Source organism: Rosa rugosa, chromosome 6 (genome assembly GCF_958449725.1).
Source record: "Rosa rugosa chromosome 6, drRosRugo1.1, whole genome shotgun sequence".
NCBI classification, from domain to species: Eukaryota; Viridiplantae; Streptophyta; class Magnoliopsida; order Rosales; family Rosaceae; genus Rosa; species Rosa rugosa.
The window spans coordinates 839,227-852,855 of record NC_084825.1 but is presented as its reverse complement, the minus strand read 5'-3'; the positions used below and the strand labels follow the sequence as shown (position 1 = coordinate 852,855).

Here is a 13,629-nt window from a genome sequence, read left to right as displayed (position 1 = left end):
CACTGAGGTTTTATTGAAAACGTTTTACGAAGGTATAGACAGATTCTTGAGACAAATGAAATCTCATTTCTCTTTAAAGACAACCCCCTACTGGGCATCGTTTATGCTCACCCCATCTTCCTCAAAACCTTTTCAGGTGGCTCACTCTATTTGTAGATAGTTTCTGGTCGAAAGCTAATTTTTGGTGGCAATGCTACGTGGAGAATCCTCTTGACTTGGATAGATTGTGGGTGAGCTTTGTTTATAATTTGGGAAGTTCTTGTGAAGGTTAGGTTGCTGTACATTTGACTTAATATCATTGGTACATACTTGAGGAAGCTTTAGGTTCTACTTACCTGGGATGTGAACAACCAATTGGGGTTGTAATGTTCATCGTAACCTTGTTATAATCCTACGTATCTTTGGTGTGCAGTAGCTATACATTACGCTTGTAAGTCTTTTGTTGTGCCTATCAAGTTATAAGTTCAAGTGTAGTTTTCAGAAATTTCGTTAGTATGCAGCTTGTTTTTCCTTCCGTTGTTTGAGTTCTGTACAAGGTTTGCTCTCTTATGAGACTCAATTGTATCAAAGTATACCCTTCAAGGTCTCTCACAAATTGTTTTACCAAAATAAAGCAACTTCTAAATTTAAAACTTCAGATTGAGATTAAAAGCAGCTTTACTGAATTTTCTGAGAAAGCTACTGATATATTAACTTCGAGCTCTGTGTTACCCTACTTACTGATCTCCAAATGTTCTGAATATTTTACATGTTCTTGTTCTGTTAGCTAAAAATTGATCAGGAAATTTTCATGTCATTTGGATACTCAATGAATATTTGATGAATTTTCTAAATCAACTATGCAGCTACGATGATTTTTTAAGAAATCTGACAGTTCAGTCAGTATGCATCCATCTTTTACCTTACTTCTCAAGCTCCGATTAGCTTAAAATTTTAGTATGTCTTACCTTAATATGTCAGCTTTCATTCTGGAAAATTTCAAGTTCATTTGTGCACAAATGAACTTTTTTGTAAATCCCCGAAGCTGAACTGTTCCTGCCTTAAGTTTCCAATTTAATTTGTTGCCAACTTTGGTCTTATTCTAAATTTATCTTGCTTAAGAACCCTCTTAAGTCATACCCCGGGTTTGGGGTGTGACATATAGTTTTAAGATGTGCTTCTAAATTTTGATATTTGTTATTGTTTGTGAAACAATCAAGTGATGTTGTTACTTGGTACTTATATTACTTTCATTTGACAGTTTTGCATAACTTCCTATTTATATCAAATTTGGTTGTGAATTGTTAAAGGCTATTGGTAATTGGAACCGATGAAGCCCTAGTTTATCATTTGTTTATAAACCCCTATAATACAAAGGTTCAGCTCGCATCCATTCTATCATATTTGCTTTGTTTCAAATTTTGGCCCAAATTGTCGAGATTACCTAAATGTGAATTAACTTAATTGTTTTTTATTTTTATTTTTTGTTTTTACCAGGTAGAAAAGTTACATTAAAATTAAGCGGGGCAACAACCCATAAAGGATACATGGTTTATATAGATATGCTCCAAAAGAAGCTATAAAGACAAGCCTAAAACTGGAAAGCATGAAATAATAAACTGAGGCCCAAAAACAATAGGCCTAATTCAAATTGAGCCCGACCCACCGACACCAATCCGACGCAAGAACTAAATGCCACCAAGACTCATCGTAAACAAAAGTGAGTGGTAGCAGCCAAAGTCCACATGAATGATTCCGAAGACAAAACTGAAGCTCCAAATATCTCTCGCAAATAGATCTAAATCTCAATCTCAATACCCGCACCAATGTAAATCAGGTGTCCCAGCTAAATGTCGGAATGAGGATCTCCCAGCACGATGCTGAACCGAGGAGTTGAGTCCTCATGGTCCAGACTTCCGTCCAGGGACTCTACGAAGGAGATTTGGATCGAGATAGCAGCCAACTATTCTTCTTTGTCAGTGATGTCCACGAAGGTTTTCTTGTGTTGTATGTTAAGAATGCCAATGATGTCCTGTTTCAAAGAAGCTGGTACTCTAGCTGAGAAATAAGTAGAAGATTTATGGTAATTTATTTTCTGGCCAGAGGCAGCAGAGAAAACATTAAGAACAGAAACAATGTTTCTAGCAGATTTCTTAGAGGCTTTTCCAAAAATAAGACAATCATCAGCAAACATGAGATTAGAAATTCGAAAACCAAGAGGGGAAGATAAAATTCCTACATGGGTCTTATGACTTGTGGCTAAGGAATTAAGATGCCTAATTAGAGGTTCCATTACTAGAATGAAAATATATGGTGAAAGGGGGTCACCCTGTCTTAAGCCCCGATTTGGTTTAAACCAACCAGTCGCAGTGCCATTTACAAGAATAGGGAAGGAGGTAGAGGAAATACAATTCATGACAAGGTTAATCCAGTCAAAATTAAAACCAAATCTTTTCAAGCAAGCTTCAATAAACTGCCAACTAATTAGGTCATGAAGATACCTACTAGCATGACTAGTTTGCTATCTCACCAAGCATAATTAACACCCTCTTTGGGACACCCACAAGCCATGGTGAGGCCCAACCGTTACTTGCATCTTGTAGCCCTATGTTCAAGCTACGTTACGGTATCCGGAAGTCGCAAATCCGTCGCCGGGAAGCCACATTTCCGGCCTTGCCAAGTTGCCTCCACAATATGCATTTCTATACTAGAATAGTGACTTTGAGTCCCACATCTAAGAAAATGTAAATGAGGGAGCCTCCTTCCCCTATAAAAGGAGACTCCTACCCTCTTACTCAACATCCCATTACATGCTTTGTAATCCCTCTTGGGCCGCAAGGCTCAACACACTAGTTAAACATTCAAGTGGACGTAGTTTCCCGCTAAGGCGGGAAATGAACCACTATACTTCTTGTGTCGTTCTCTCTCTCTCTCTCTCTCTTTAAAGCTAACTAGCGATCCCACGGATCACTAACGTTAACATTGGCGCCGTCTGTGGGAAGCCGACACACAAAGGCTTCGTCACTTACCATTGAGTTAAGTCATATTAACCGAGCTCAAAATAATTTCTTTCTTTGAGTTATATAATTGAAATTCTTAGCGGTCAACACTAGTCAACGCCGGTCAACGCCCAAGGAGTGGTCAAAACTTGCAGAAACTGCTCAAAACACCAACATATGGGCCGGTCAATGCTTGGTCAACGCCCAGCGGGGCCGGTCAACGCCCAGCGGGGTTGGTCAACGCCCAGCGGGGCCGGTCAATGCTCGGTCAACGCCCGGCGGAGGCGGTCAACGCCCATCAAGGGTCGGTCAACGTCTGGTCAACGCTGAACTTCAAAAAACAAAAAAAAAAAAAAAAAAAATTTGGCGGCAAACTTCTCTGGACACCCAGAGATTTGCTTTGGACACCCAGCCACTTCCGCCAGATCTTCTTCTCCGTTGAACGAGAGCTCTCGCCGGCCATCACCGCTTGGAAACTCCGGGCAACTTCCGCCAACCTTAGTTCCGCTGAGATCCTCCGCCGACGGTAGCAGCAGCCAAGCCAGCGCGCACCGGTCCGAAGCTTCGCTCCGATGCCTGCATCGCTGCACCGATCCTCCGCTAGGGAACTCCGCTCCGCCAGGCAGGCGCCCAGCTATCCTGCAGCCTCCTCCGCTGTGCAGCGACGCAGGGATCCTCCGCCAGTGACTACAGCTGCGCGCATCGGTCACCTCGGCACCTCAGCACCGGCCTTCCTCTGCTGCGTTTCTTCTGCCGCTGGCTCCCTCCAGCCCCAACGCAAACTGCAAAGTTCCGCTCCACCGCTGCGACTCCCAACACTGCTGCAGCGACTCCCAACGCTGCGAAGGAGCGCTCCTCCGCTGGACTGCTAGCAAAACAGTCCCAACCTAAAACTCCGCTCCGCCTGACTTGGCTCCACCACCGCCTGCAGCTGCGCGCCCAACTTAGCTTCGCTCTGCCGAAATCAAAGTGCCGCTCCGCCGGACTTCGAACTCGGTCCGCTGCAGACACAGCTCCGCTCCGATATGGAAAACTTCCGCTGAGCTTCAGCGCTGGCCAAAGCTCCACCGGCCAAAAACTCCGCTCCTCCAGACAAAGGCTCCGCTCCGCCGATGAAACCCACTCCGCCAAGAACCCATGTTCTTCAGGTTCCGCAGGCGAGTCTTCCGCCAGCCAGTCCGTCCGCCAGCGAGTCTTCCACCCACGAGTCTTGCATCTGATGCAGCTCAGCACCTCCTCTCTGAAACAAACCGGAAAGCAGATAAGTTTTCTTCGGTGCAGAGCTAAAGCATATATATATATATATATGCCTATTATAATTGACAAAGCATATATATAATATAATATATCCTCATTGTTTGCTACACGTCCATGACCAAAGCATATATTATATATTCATTGCTTGCAACGCTGAGGGCTTAATGTATTCAACACGTGATGAGCACTTGCATGAACATGCCATGCATGTGAAATCAGCAGCTTGTGATGCATCGCTGTACATGCATATTATCATAAACCCATCTGTTAGAACATGCTAGTTCCATGAGACCATGACAAACGCATATTCAATTATATTCACACTGTGCAGCTTTGCTGGTAAGGCTCATGCTTGCATTGGGTTTTGGGCAACCACATGGCTATTAAATAAACTTGTTATCTGCACATTTGATTTTGGATAATTAAAGAGCTGACAAGGGCTCATGCTTTGGACCAGATACTTTATGGCCACCAACTTATATACACATATATATAGGCTAATGCGTCCATGTATCAAAGTGGGTTTTATCACTAGTACATATACAGATTATTCGTGTTGATTTTTCAAATCCTTATACTAGTCATCTATTTTGATTCAAGGAAATTCAACTATTTCTATCGAGCTCATCACCGCAACTACGAGTTGACGGACATTATCGGAGTACTTTATCCGCCACAAGCAATGGACCTTCATGCTCGGCCAACTCCGCTAGCCTCCAAATCGGCATAAGATATAGTTACTTATCTTACATGCTTTGGCCAACTCCGCTAGCCTCCAAATCGGCATAAGATAAGTAACTATATCTTATCTTTTACGCTCTTTCAATTTGAGCTACCGCCATGCCAATACCATGCTTTTACTACTTCTAAGCATGCTTATAGAATATCACACTTGATATATCTTTACATGCTTCCATAACTTTTAAAGCATGCCTACAACATTTCGTAGATTTGGCAACATTTTCTAGGTCTCACATGCTAGATATGCCATGCTTCACATACCGATCTCAATGATCCTTTAGCATATCTACAAAAATGCACAAATGTTATTACCAACTTTACTACAAGTACATACTATACACATATGCCATGTTTCTATTTAATTGCAACCAAATTAAATAAACATGGGACGCTCCTACAAAATATTATTACTTGCTCTGTGTTTATCGTTTTTCATCGGCAACCAACTGCCAAGCGGTAAGGCAACGCCTCATAATGACAATGACCGCTACGCGGCATTGCAGTCAAGTTTCTCCTCCGAGAATTAGTAAAGGGACTAGTTAACACAGCCTACGACAGCCATTGATCCGGCAGTTAACCCCGACGCTTGGGTACCAAAGATTGGGCTCGCTACCCAACACCCTCTGCTCCGCGCATCTCCCCTCATCAAACAATTTTCTGACCATGCGGAGGTCTATAGCCAGGAGTGGGGGACTCCTCGCAGGGCCTAGCAGGGGCCCACCCGAAAGGGCAAAAGCGTTCGCTCCAACCAATTCTAGATGGACGACGCACTCGCACTAATTATGCTTGATATACGGCACAAAGCTACGCTTTGGTATCAACCCGCAAGAACACCCTCCTTGACTGGGGACTTCGGGGACTTGTACATACAGCCCAGCATAATTAGCAACGGTCACGCTCATGCCTTAGGGCATCACCTCGAGCTACCCGCTCTCGCCTCAGCGGCAACCGCCGACCTTTTCGCCCTCGTGCCTCAGCGGCACCGCCGCGCTTTCGCTCTCGTGCCTTAGCGACACCGCCGCGCTTTCGCGCTCGTGCCTTAGCGACACCGCCAGGCTTTCGCGCTCGTGCCTCAGCGGCACCGCCAAACTTTTGCCCTCATGCCTCAGCGGCACCGCCGACTTTCGCCCTCGTGCATTCCTGGCACCGCCGACTTTAGCCCTCGTGCATTCCCGGCACCGCCGAGCTTTCACTCATGCCTTCCCGGCACCACGAGCTTCCGCTCACGAGCTCACCGCTCACGCCTTCCCGGCACCACGAGCTTCCGCTCACGAGCTTACCGCTCATGCCTTCGCGGCACCCTTGAGCTTCCACTCACGAGCTTACCGCTCATGCCTTCCCAGCAACCTTTAAGCTTCCGCTCACGCCTTCCCGGCACCACGAGCTTCCGCTCACGAGCTTACCGCTCATGCCTTCACGGCACCCTTGAGCTTCCGCTCACGAGCTTACCTCTCATGCCTTCCCGGGAACCCTTGAGCTTCCTCTCACGAGCTTACCGCTCATGCCTTCCCGGCAACCCTTGAGCTTCCACTCACGAGCTTACCGCTCATGCCTTCCCGGCAACCCCCGAGCTTCCCGCTCATGCCTTCCCGACACCCCCGAGCTTCCGCTCATGCCTTCCTGGCAACTCTTGAGCTTCCCGCTCAGGCCTTCCCGGCACCCCCGAGCTTCCGCTCATGCCTTCCCGGCAACTCTTGAGCTTCCGCTCATGCCTTCCCGGCAACCCACGAGCTCCCCGCTCATGCCTTCCCGACAACTCTTGAGCTTCCGCTCATGCCTTCCCGGCAACCCACGAGCTTCCCGCTCAGGCCTTCCCGGCACCCCCGAGCTTCCGCTCATGCCTTCCCGGCAACTCTTGAGCTTCCCGCTCATGCCTTCCCGGTAATCCTCGAGCTTTACGCTTATGTCTACTTGACACACCACACGTTAATGGAACATTGAATTTTTCTACCATTTGTCGTTTACCGACCGCGACAAATCAAATTCTTTTCGCGTTCCATTAATACGACCGAAAACCAAACAGACACAACCGTACGCACGGTCATCGTTCATGAGTTACAAATGCATACCTTCGCGGCACTCATGCAACTTACATCTTGCGAGCGTAACCCCGTCAAACTCGACCTCGTTCGTCTCCTTGCGCGCGTAACACATTTATCATATGCAATCCATATGCATCAACATGTATCACGCACCCCATACGTTTATATATGCCAACGCATATCCATACAACTCACATTTGTTGCCCAATGCAACGAGCATTCTACGTATGCCTGTTTTTTGTCTTTGTTGTGCAGGTTAGCGAGTCCCTTCTTGCTTACGGAGTTCGGGGACTTGTAGGGGCTCCGTACCGCTCGGTTACTTATGCTTGGTGACATCATATGTATAACTCCCCAACCAAGAAGCTCCTCTTACTTCGGGACTTCGGGGACTTGTAGATACCTACTAGCATGACTAGTTTGCTATCTCACTAAGCATAATTAACACCCTCTTTGGGACACCCACAAGCCATGGTGGGGCCCAACCGCTACTTGCATCTTGTAGCCCTATGTTCAAGCTACGCTACGGTATCCGGAAGTCGCAAATCCGTCGCCGGGAAGCCACCTTTCCGACCTTGCCAAGTTGCCTCCACAATATGCATTTCTATACTAGAATAGTGACTTTGAGTCCCACATCTAAGAAAATGTAAATGAGGGAGCCTCCTTCCCCTATAAAAGGAGACTCCTTCCCTCTTACTCAACATCCCATTACATGCTTTGTAATCCCTCTTGGGCCGCAAGGCTCAACACACTAGTTAAACATTCAAGTAGACGTAGTTTCCCGCTAAGGCGGGAAATGAACCACTATACTTGTTGTGTCGTTCTCTCTCTCTCTCTCTCTCTCTCTCTCTCTTTAAAGCTAACTAGCGATCCCACGGATCACTAACGTTAACAGGTCATAAGCTTTTTCCAGATCTATTTTCATCGCCATATTCCCTGTATTGCCTTTCTTCCTTTGGAAGTCAGAGAAAAGTTCATGAGCAATGAGAATATTATCTTGTATAGCTCTACCAGGTGCAAAGGCACCCTGGTTTCTTGAGATGCAATTTTTAAGCAAAGGTTTCAACCTACTAATGATTATTTTAGTAATAATTTTGTAAGAAACATTGCACAGACTAATAGGTCTATAGTCATTCACTACTTCCGGATTATCCTTTTTGGGAATTAGAGCTATATTAGTATGGTTAATTAGACTAAGGGACATACCATTATTGAAGAAATTCTTGACCAACTTGATCACAGGGTCATGTACTTCATTCCAGCAAGATTGATAAAAGATGGTATGTAAACCATCCGGTCCAGGTGCTTTTAAAGCCCCAATGGAGTTAACCGCATTCCAGATTTCCTGATCAGTGACCTGCTCCATCAAAGAGATGTTATCTTGTTCAGAAATACAGGGTGTAATAATGGAGATAAAGTTGTGCATTGATTGAATTTGTGGATGTTCAACAGCATGAAACCGCTTCTTAAAATCCCTGACTAAGACCATCACAATGTCAGCCTGGTCAGTCAACCAGTTACCGTTAGCATCCTTAATTTTTGATATCAGATTGGATCTCTTCTTGATATTCGCCTGAGTCTGAAAGAACCTGGTGTTCCTATCTCCCAATTTTAGCCAATTGGCTCTGGCTTTTTGAGCCCAGAAAGTTTCCTCGTTTTGATAGCAAGTCGCTAACTCTCTCCTGATTTGAGTATCCCGTTCCTGCAATAGAGGTGAAGTGGGTGAGTTCATAAGCTGTAGCTGTATTGTATTACTATGTTGATTTAGTTCACAATACGTTTGAACAGATTTCCAAAAATGTTTTTATTCCAGGACTTAACCTGGTGAATAAACTATTGGGAGATTGTTAGGAAATTAAACATCGGATTATCATTAAAGTTTTGTTTCCAAATGTTAGCTACCAGAGGCTTGAAACCCTCATGAGATAACCACATAGCTTCAAACTTAAAAGCCTTACTTAGGCGCCTTTCTTTATGTTTCATGGTCAAACAAATATGTCCATGGTCAGAACCCACAATAGGTAGGTTTTCCAGAACTAAATCTGGATAATCATTGAGAAAAGGTGCATTGGCGCATGCCCAGTCTAAACGTTCATAAATCAAAGCCTCTTCCCTTTGTTTATTTGTCCAGGTGAAAGGCATACAGACAGCATTTATAGAGCATAAGTTCATATTTGTAAGAAATTGAATAAAATTCAACATGTAATGTGTAACAATCCGATTCTCATCCAAAGAAATAATTATATTGAAGTCTCCTATAAGAAGCCACTTTTCATTATTGTTTGGCTGTAACTCAGCCAACTTATTCCATAAAGAAGCTTGCTTAACCTTTTGCGGGTAGGCATAGACAAAAGTGGCAAGAAAAGCATTATCTGTTGTAATATCTGTAATAAGGCAATGTATAAAATGTTCATGTGGATAGATAATAGAAATATTGATCATTCTAGATTTCCAAAGCAAAAGCATGCCACCAGATTGTCCATTAGAGTTAACGACAAAAGAAGAATCAAACGGCAAGCATTTAGTTTTATTTAAAATACTAGCATTAGCTCTGGTATCCAGGATACAGAGCACATCAACATAAAAAAACGAAGCATAATAGAAGGACTGTGCTATAAAACCAGGCCAAGCACTGCCCCTACTATTCCAGCAAAGGATCTTCATGGTTTGTGGGCCTTGTGAGAAGAGGCGATATCCTCCTCATTACCAGCAGCCTTCGCCATGCTCTGATCATCAGCCATGTCCGTAGTTCTTTTCTTTGATCCAGAATCTCTTCCCGAATCCTCAGTAGCAAATACCAGAGCCCTTCTCCCATTAATCATCTTAACCTCATATTCATTCATAGTCTGATCCTCTCCAGCAAAAGCAGAGGCTCTAGCATCACTAAAATTCTCAAACTGCACGTTTGAGGGTTCAAAACTAGCATAAAAATATTCCAAAGCATGGGATGGAGAATAGATATCATCCGGATCATAATTATAAAGTTTTGCTATTTCAGGAAACGAGGAAAAAGATAGGACAGAAGTTTCAGAATTAGATACGCTCACCACTTCCTCCTCACTGGACGATGAGAGCTTGTGGGGGCTAGAGGACCTGTTGAGGTTTTCATCATCACCGATGATAATAGTACCACGTCCCCGGGTTGCATCCTTAAAGCTAATTCCCAGCTTAACCAAAGCATCCTTACGAGTGTTCTGCCATGCACTGCCAGACTCCATGACTGCCTTCCCTTTCTTCTGCAGACTAGCAGTTGCATCTGTTCCTTTAGCTAAATAGTAGTTCTGGTTCCTGCCACGAACCAATTTCCATCCAGGTGATGGTGGATTGACAGTGGGATTGCTAGGATCAACCTCCTATATATCCTCATCCTTGACAGGTTGAGGGAAATAGAGCATAACCTTTGTTGTTGCCAATTGCCTGACCTCCGACTCAACATCCATATCAGCAGGGACAATATCATCATCCCCCTCCTCCTTGTCAACCATAAGGAAATGTTTATCCCTCCTTCTGAAAGGGCAGTACCTGATCTTGTGCTTATAACTTCCGCACTCAAAGCACACTTCGAATATCGTCTCATAAGAGACATAGACTTTAGTAGGGTCACTTACTAAATCAAAAGGCAGATCAACCTCTTCTTCTTCACGGATCACCATAATGCGCTTCAGTGAAGTGCGCAAATCAATCTCCATGCATACTCTAGCAAAGACGTAGTTTTCGCTGTTCTCCGTGCGTTCATCCAGCTTGACAAAGCGACCAACAACTTGCACAATTGGCTGGATGGCTTGTTGGCTCCAATAGTGAAGAGGCAGATTGGGGAGTCTAATCTAGAGGATAAAAGTTTCAATCTCCGCAGTTCGCGGGTTGAAAGAAGGGGACCAACGTGTTGTGAAATTTTAATTAAAACTCGCAAGCGCACGAATCGTCGTTAGTATAGTGTGCAAGTACGAGGTCGTTCCAACTGAGGATTGATAATCAATTTAAATCCTAACCTAATTAATCCAAACACAAAATCATATAAACAATCAAGCTAAAGAAGATATGGTTTTGAGGTTTTCGACTAAACAAATAATGTGAAAATTAAAGAAAGAAAGAAAGAAACAAATAATGATAAAACCTAGGGTTTCGGAATCAACCACTAACAATCCTATTTATGTTTCAATGCAATTAACAGATTCTTTTGTTTCTCTAGATGATAATTCCCGTATCTAAGTCCTTCTCAGGTACTCTAGACCATAGTTTTCCTTAAGTGTATGATTCTCTCCCTCTCGGGTAAAGATCTTATATCCTAACTATGCAGTTTATCCTTCTCAGGTATAAATTTAACATGCACTCATTACGCTTTAGAAAACAAGGGAATCAAGCAAACCATTAGTCTTTCTCAAGTAATAATGTAATTTACCACACTTAATCACAAGAAGCTAATCAAATTATATTGCATCTCTGCTTCAAATTTATCTTCCAATTACTATATGCAAAGCCCTAAGGTGATCAATCAAAGAACTTAAACATAAAGCATCAATTCAAATAGTGATTAAGCATTCATCATAAAGAAACTATAAATCCATCAATAAAACATCAAAGTACATAAACAATCATGATAGGGCATCATCCTAACCCTAGAAAAGGTTTAACAAAAGATAACTAAAGAAAACATAGGAAAAACATAAAAAGAAGGGAAAGATGGATGAGTCGTCTCTGCTCCTTAGGCGTCTACATTGTGCTCCCGAGACTCCCTTCTTATGTAAATTCGTGCTCCCTTATATAGGGAAGATTTCTGCTCATCTTTGGCTTTAAATTTCCTTGTTAGACTTGGGTTTAGATTCCTTTCTTCATTTGGAATGGGAAAACCTTGAAATATTTCTTGTAGAAGTAGGAATAAGTTCATCATTTAATCCTCATCTGAATTAACTTCCTTGAAACATTAGGATTGATGATCATGTGCCACGGAACTTGAGTTCTCCATGAATGGTGTAAAATCCCGAGCAGGTTTCCTGTCTGACCTATCTTCACTCAAATAATAATAACTTGCTCTAGAAGAATCGAAATCAAGATCCGTAAAATTATACAGAAAGTAGACATCCGTAGCTTTCCATGCAGATAAGGGTCATTGTCTGATTCAATCTGAGTAACGCCCAGTAATTCGAGGAAGTTGGATGTTCTGCATAGACAGATTCTGGGACCTGGGCGTCTTTTAATCCTTGTTAGCTCATTTTGGCTTCTTTTCTTCTTTCTATGGAACAAACCTACAAAAACACTAAAAGATGTAAATGAATCATAAATAAGGAGAACTAAACATAAAAACCAAGATTAAGAGGCATAGAAATATAGGAAAATATGAGCACATCACAACGCCTAATGTGAAAGATCCTACCCTTGACAAACCATGGCCTATTATCAAGGACAAAATCAATGTCCTGCTGATAGGTGAATTCAAGACAAAACCACTAATTAGCCATCTGGATAAGCTTGACTGTTCCTTGGAGACCAGTCCACATTCAGTTACATTTCCTAGCAATCTTCCTAGGGGAAACTCTTTTACCAAAAATCTTGGCAAGGAGGCAATAGTTATTGAGGTGTTCCTTGGTGGTAATGGCATGTTTGGGCACAAAGATTTGAGTTTGATTGCTTTCGACAACCACCCTTGTGCCACCAATATTGGTGACAAAAGGAGGTTCATTTGGATTTGGTCGAGGAAGGGGATTGAACACAGGGGTCCTTCGAGGAGGGCTAGCTTGGGCACGGGCGTTTAGGCTGTAGGCCATGGTGAGAGGGTAAGGGTACTCAAGAAAGACTAGAAAGGGATGAAGGTAGATGAACCAGTGAGGTCCTGAAAGGTTCAAATAAATAGAGGAAACTGGAAGGTTGAAGTTGTAAGGGGGTAAGCGTCTAAGATCTTGGGAAATCAAACAAGATCCCCAAGGCCAAGATAAGTAAAGTGAATTCCTAGGGCGGTAACAGATCGTAATTAATTTCCCGCAGAAGACGAAGCGAAGTCGTAGCAGCCCTAGTTCATAATGAGAGCAAAATCCAATTTTTTGTAGATGCCAGGAACAAATGGTACATTGGGAAGGAGAGAGACGTACCTGATCAGTTTGTTGTTCAGTGGGAAAGATGGCTACCCATACTTGGCCGGCAGCTCGAAGTTGTGCCACGGTAGAGGCGAAATCAGAAATTGGGAAACGCAGAGACAGGTTGATAGTGTAGACGAAGGCTTCAACGGCGGATTCATCATGAGAAACGTTGTGAAGAGTAAAATTTGGAAGTAGGAGCTCGAGGAAAATTTTCTTGGTGGCCGAGTCAATGTCAGGCCAAGGAGGCCACCATCCAATTTCGCCGGCAGCTAGGTACTTGGAGCGAAGAAACCCTAGCAGAGGTCTAGGATTGAGAGAAGCGCGTGGCGCGCGTGTCATGGCTCTAAGAAAACCATTGGTAAGTATCTTGGCATACACAATGTTATTTTTTGGAAGGACCCGATAAATGCAAAGGAACTTCTCCTTAAAATGGCAGGTAAACTAAGTGGTTGGAAGAAAGGCACTCTTTCCAGGGCTGGAAGATTAACCTTGAATAAATCAAATCTTGCTAGTATGCCTAATCATGTTATGTCATGTTTTAAA

General features: G+C 43.5%; 1 long non-coding RNA gene across 1 annotated transcript in view; it reads right to left on the bottom strand.

Moving 5' to 3' along the window:
- Positions 1 to 5,156: 5,156 nt before the first annotated feature.
- The window catches only part of LOC133717460 (uncharacterized), a 73,215-nt gene continuing 64,742 nt past the window's right edge, over positions 5,157 to 13,629 (bottom strand). Inside the window, exon 3 of the long non-coding RNA XR_009849638.1 lies at positions 5,157 to 5,262. This is a non-coding gene — a long non-coding RNA (uncharacterized LOC133717460). The remainder of the gene's footprint in view (positions 5,263 to 13,629) is intronic.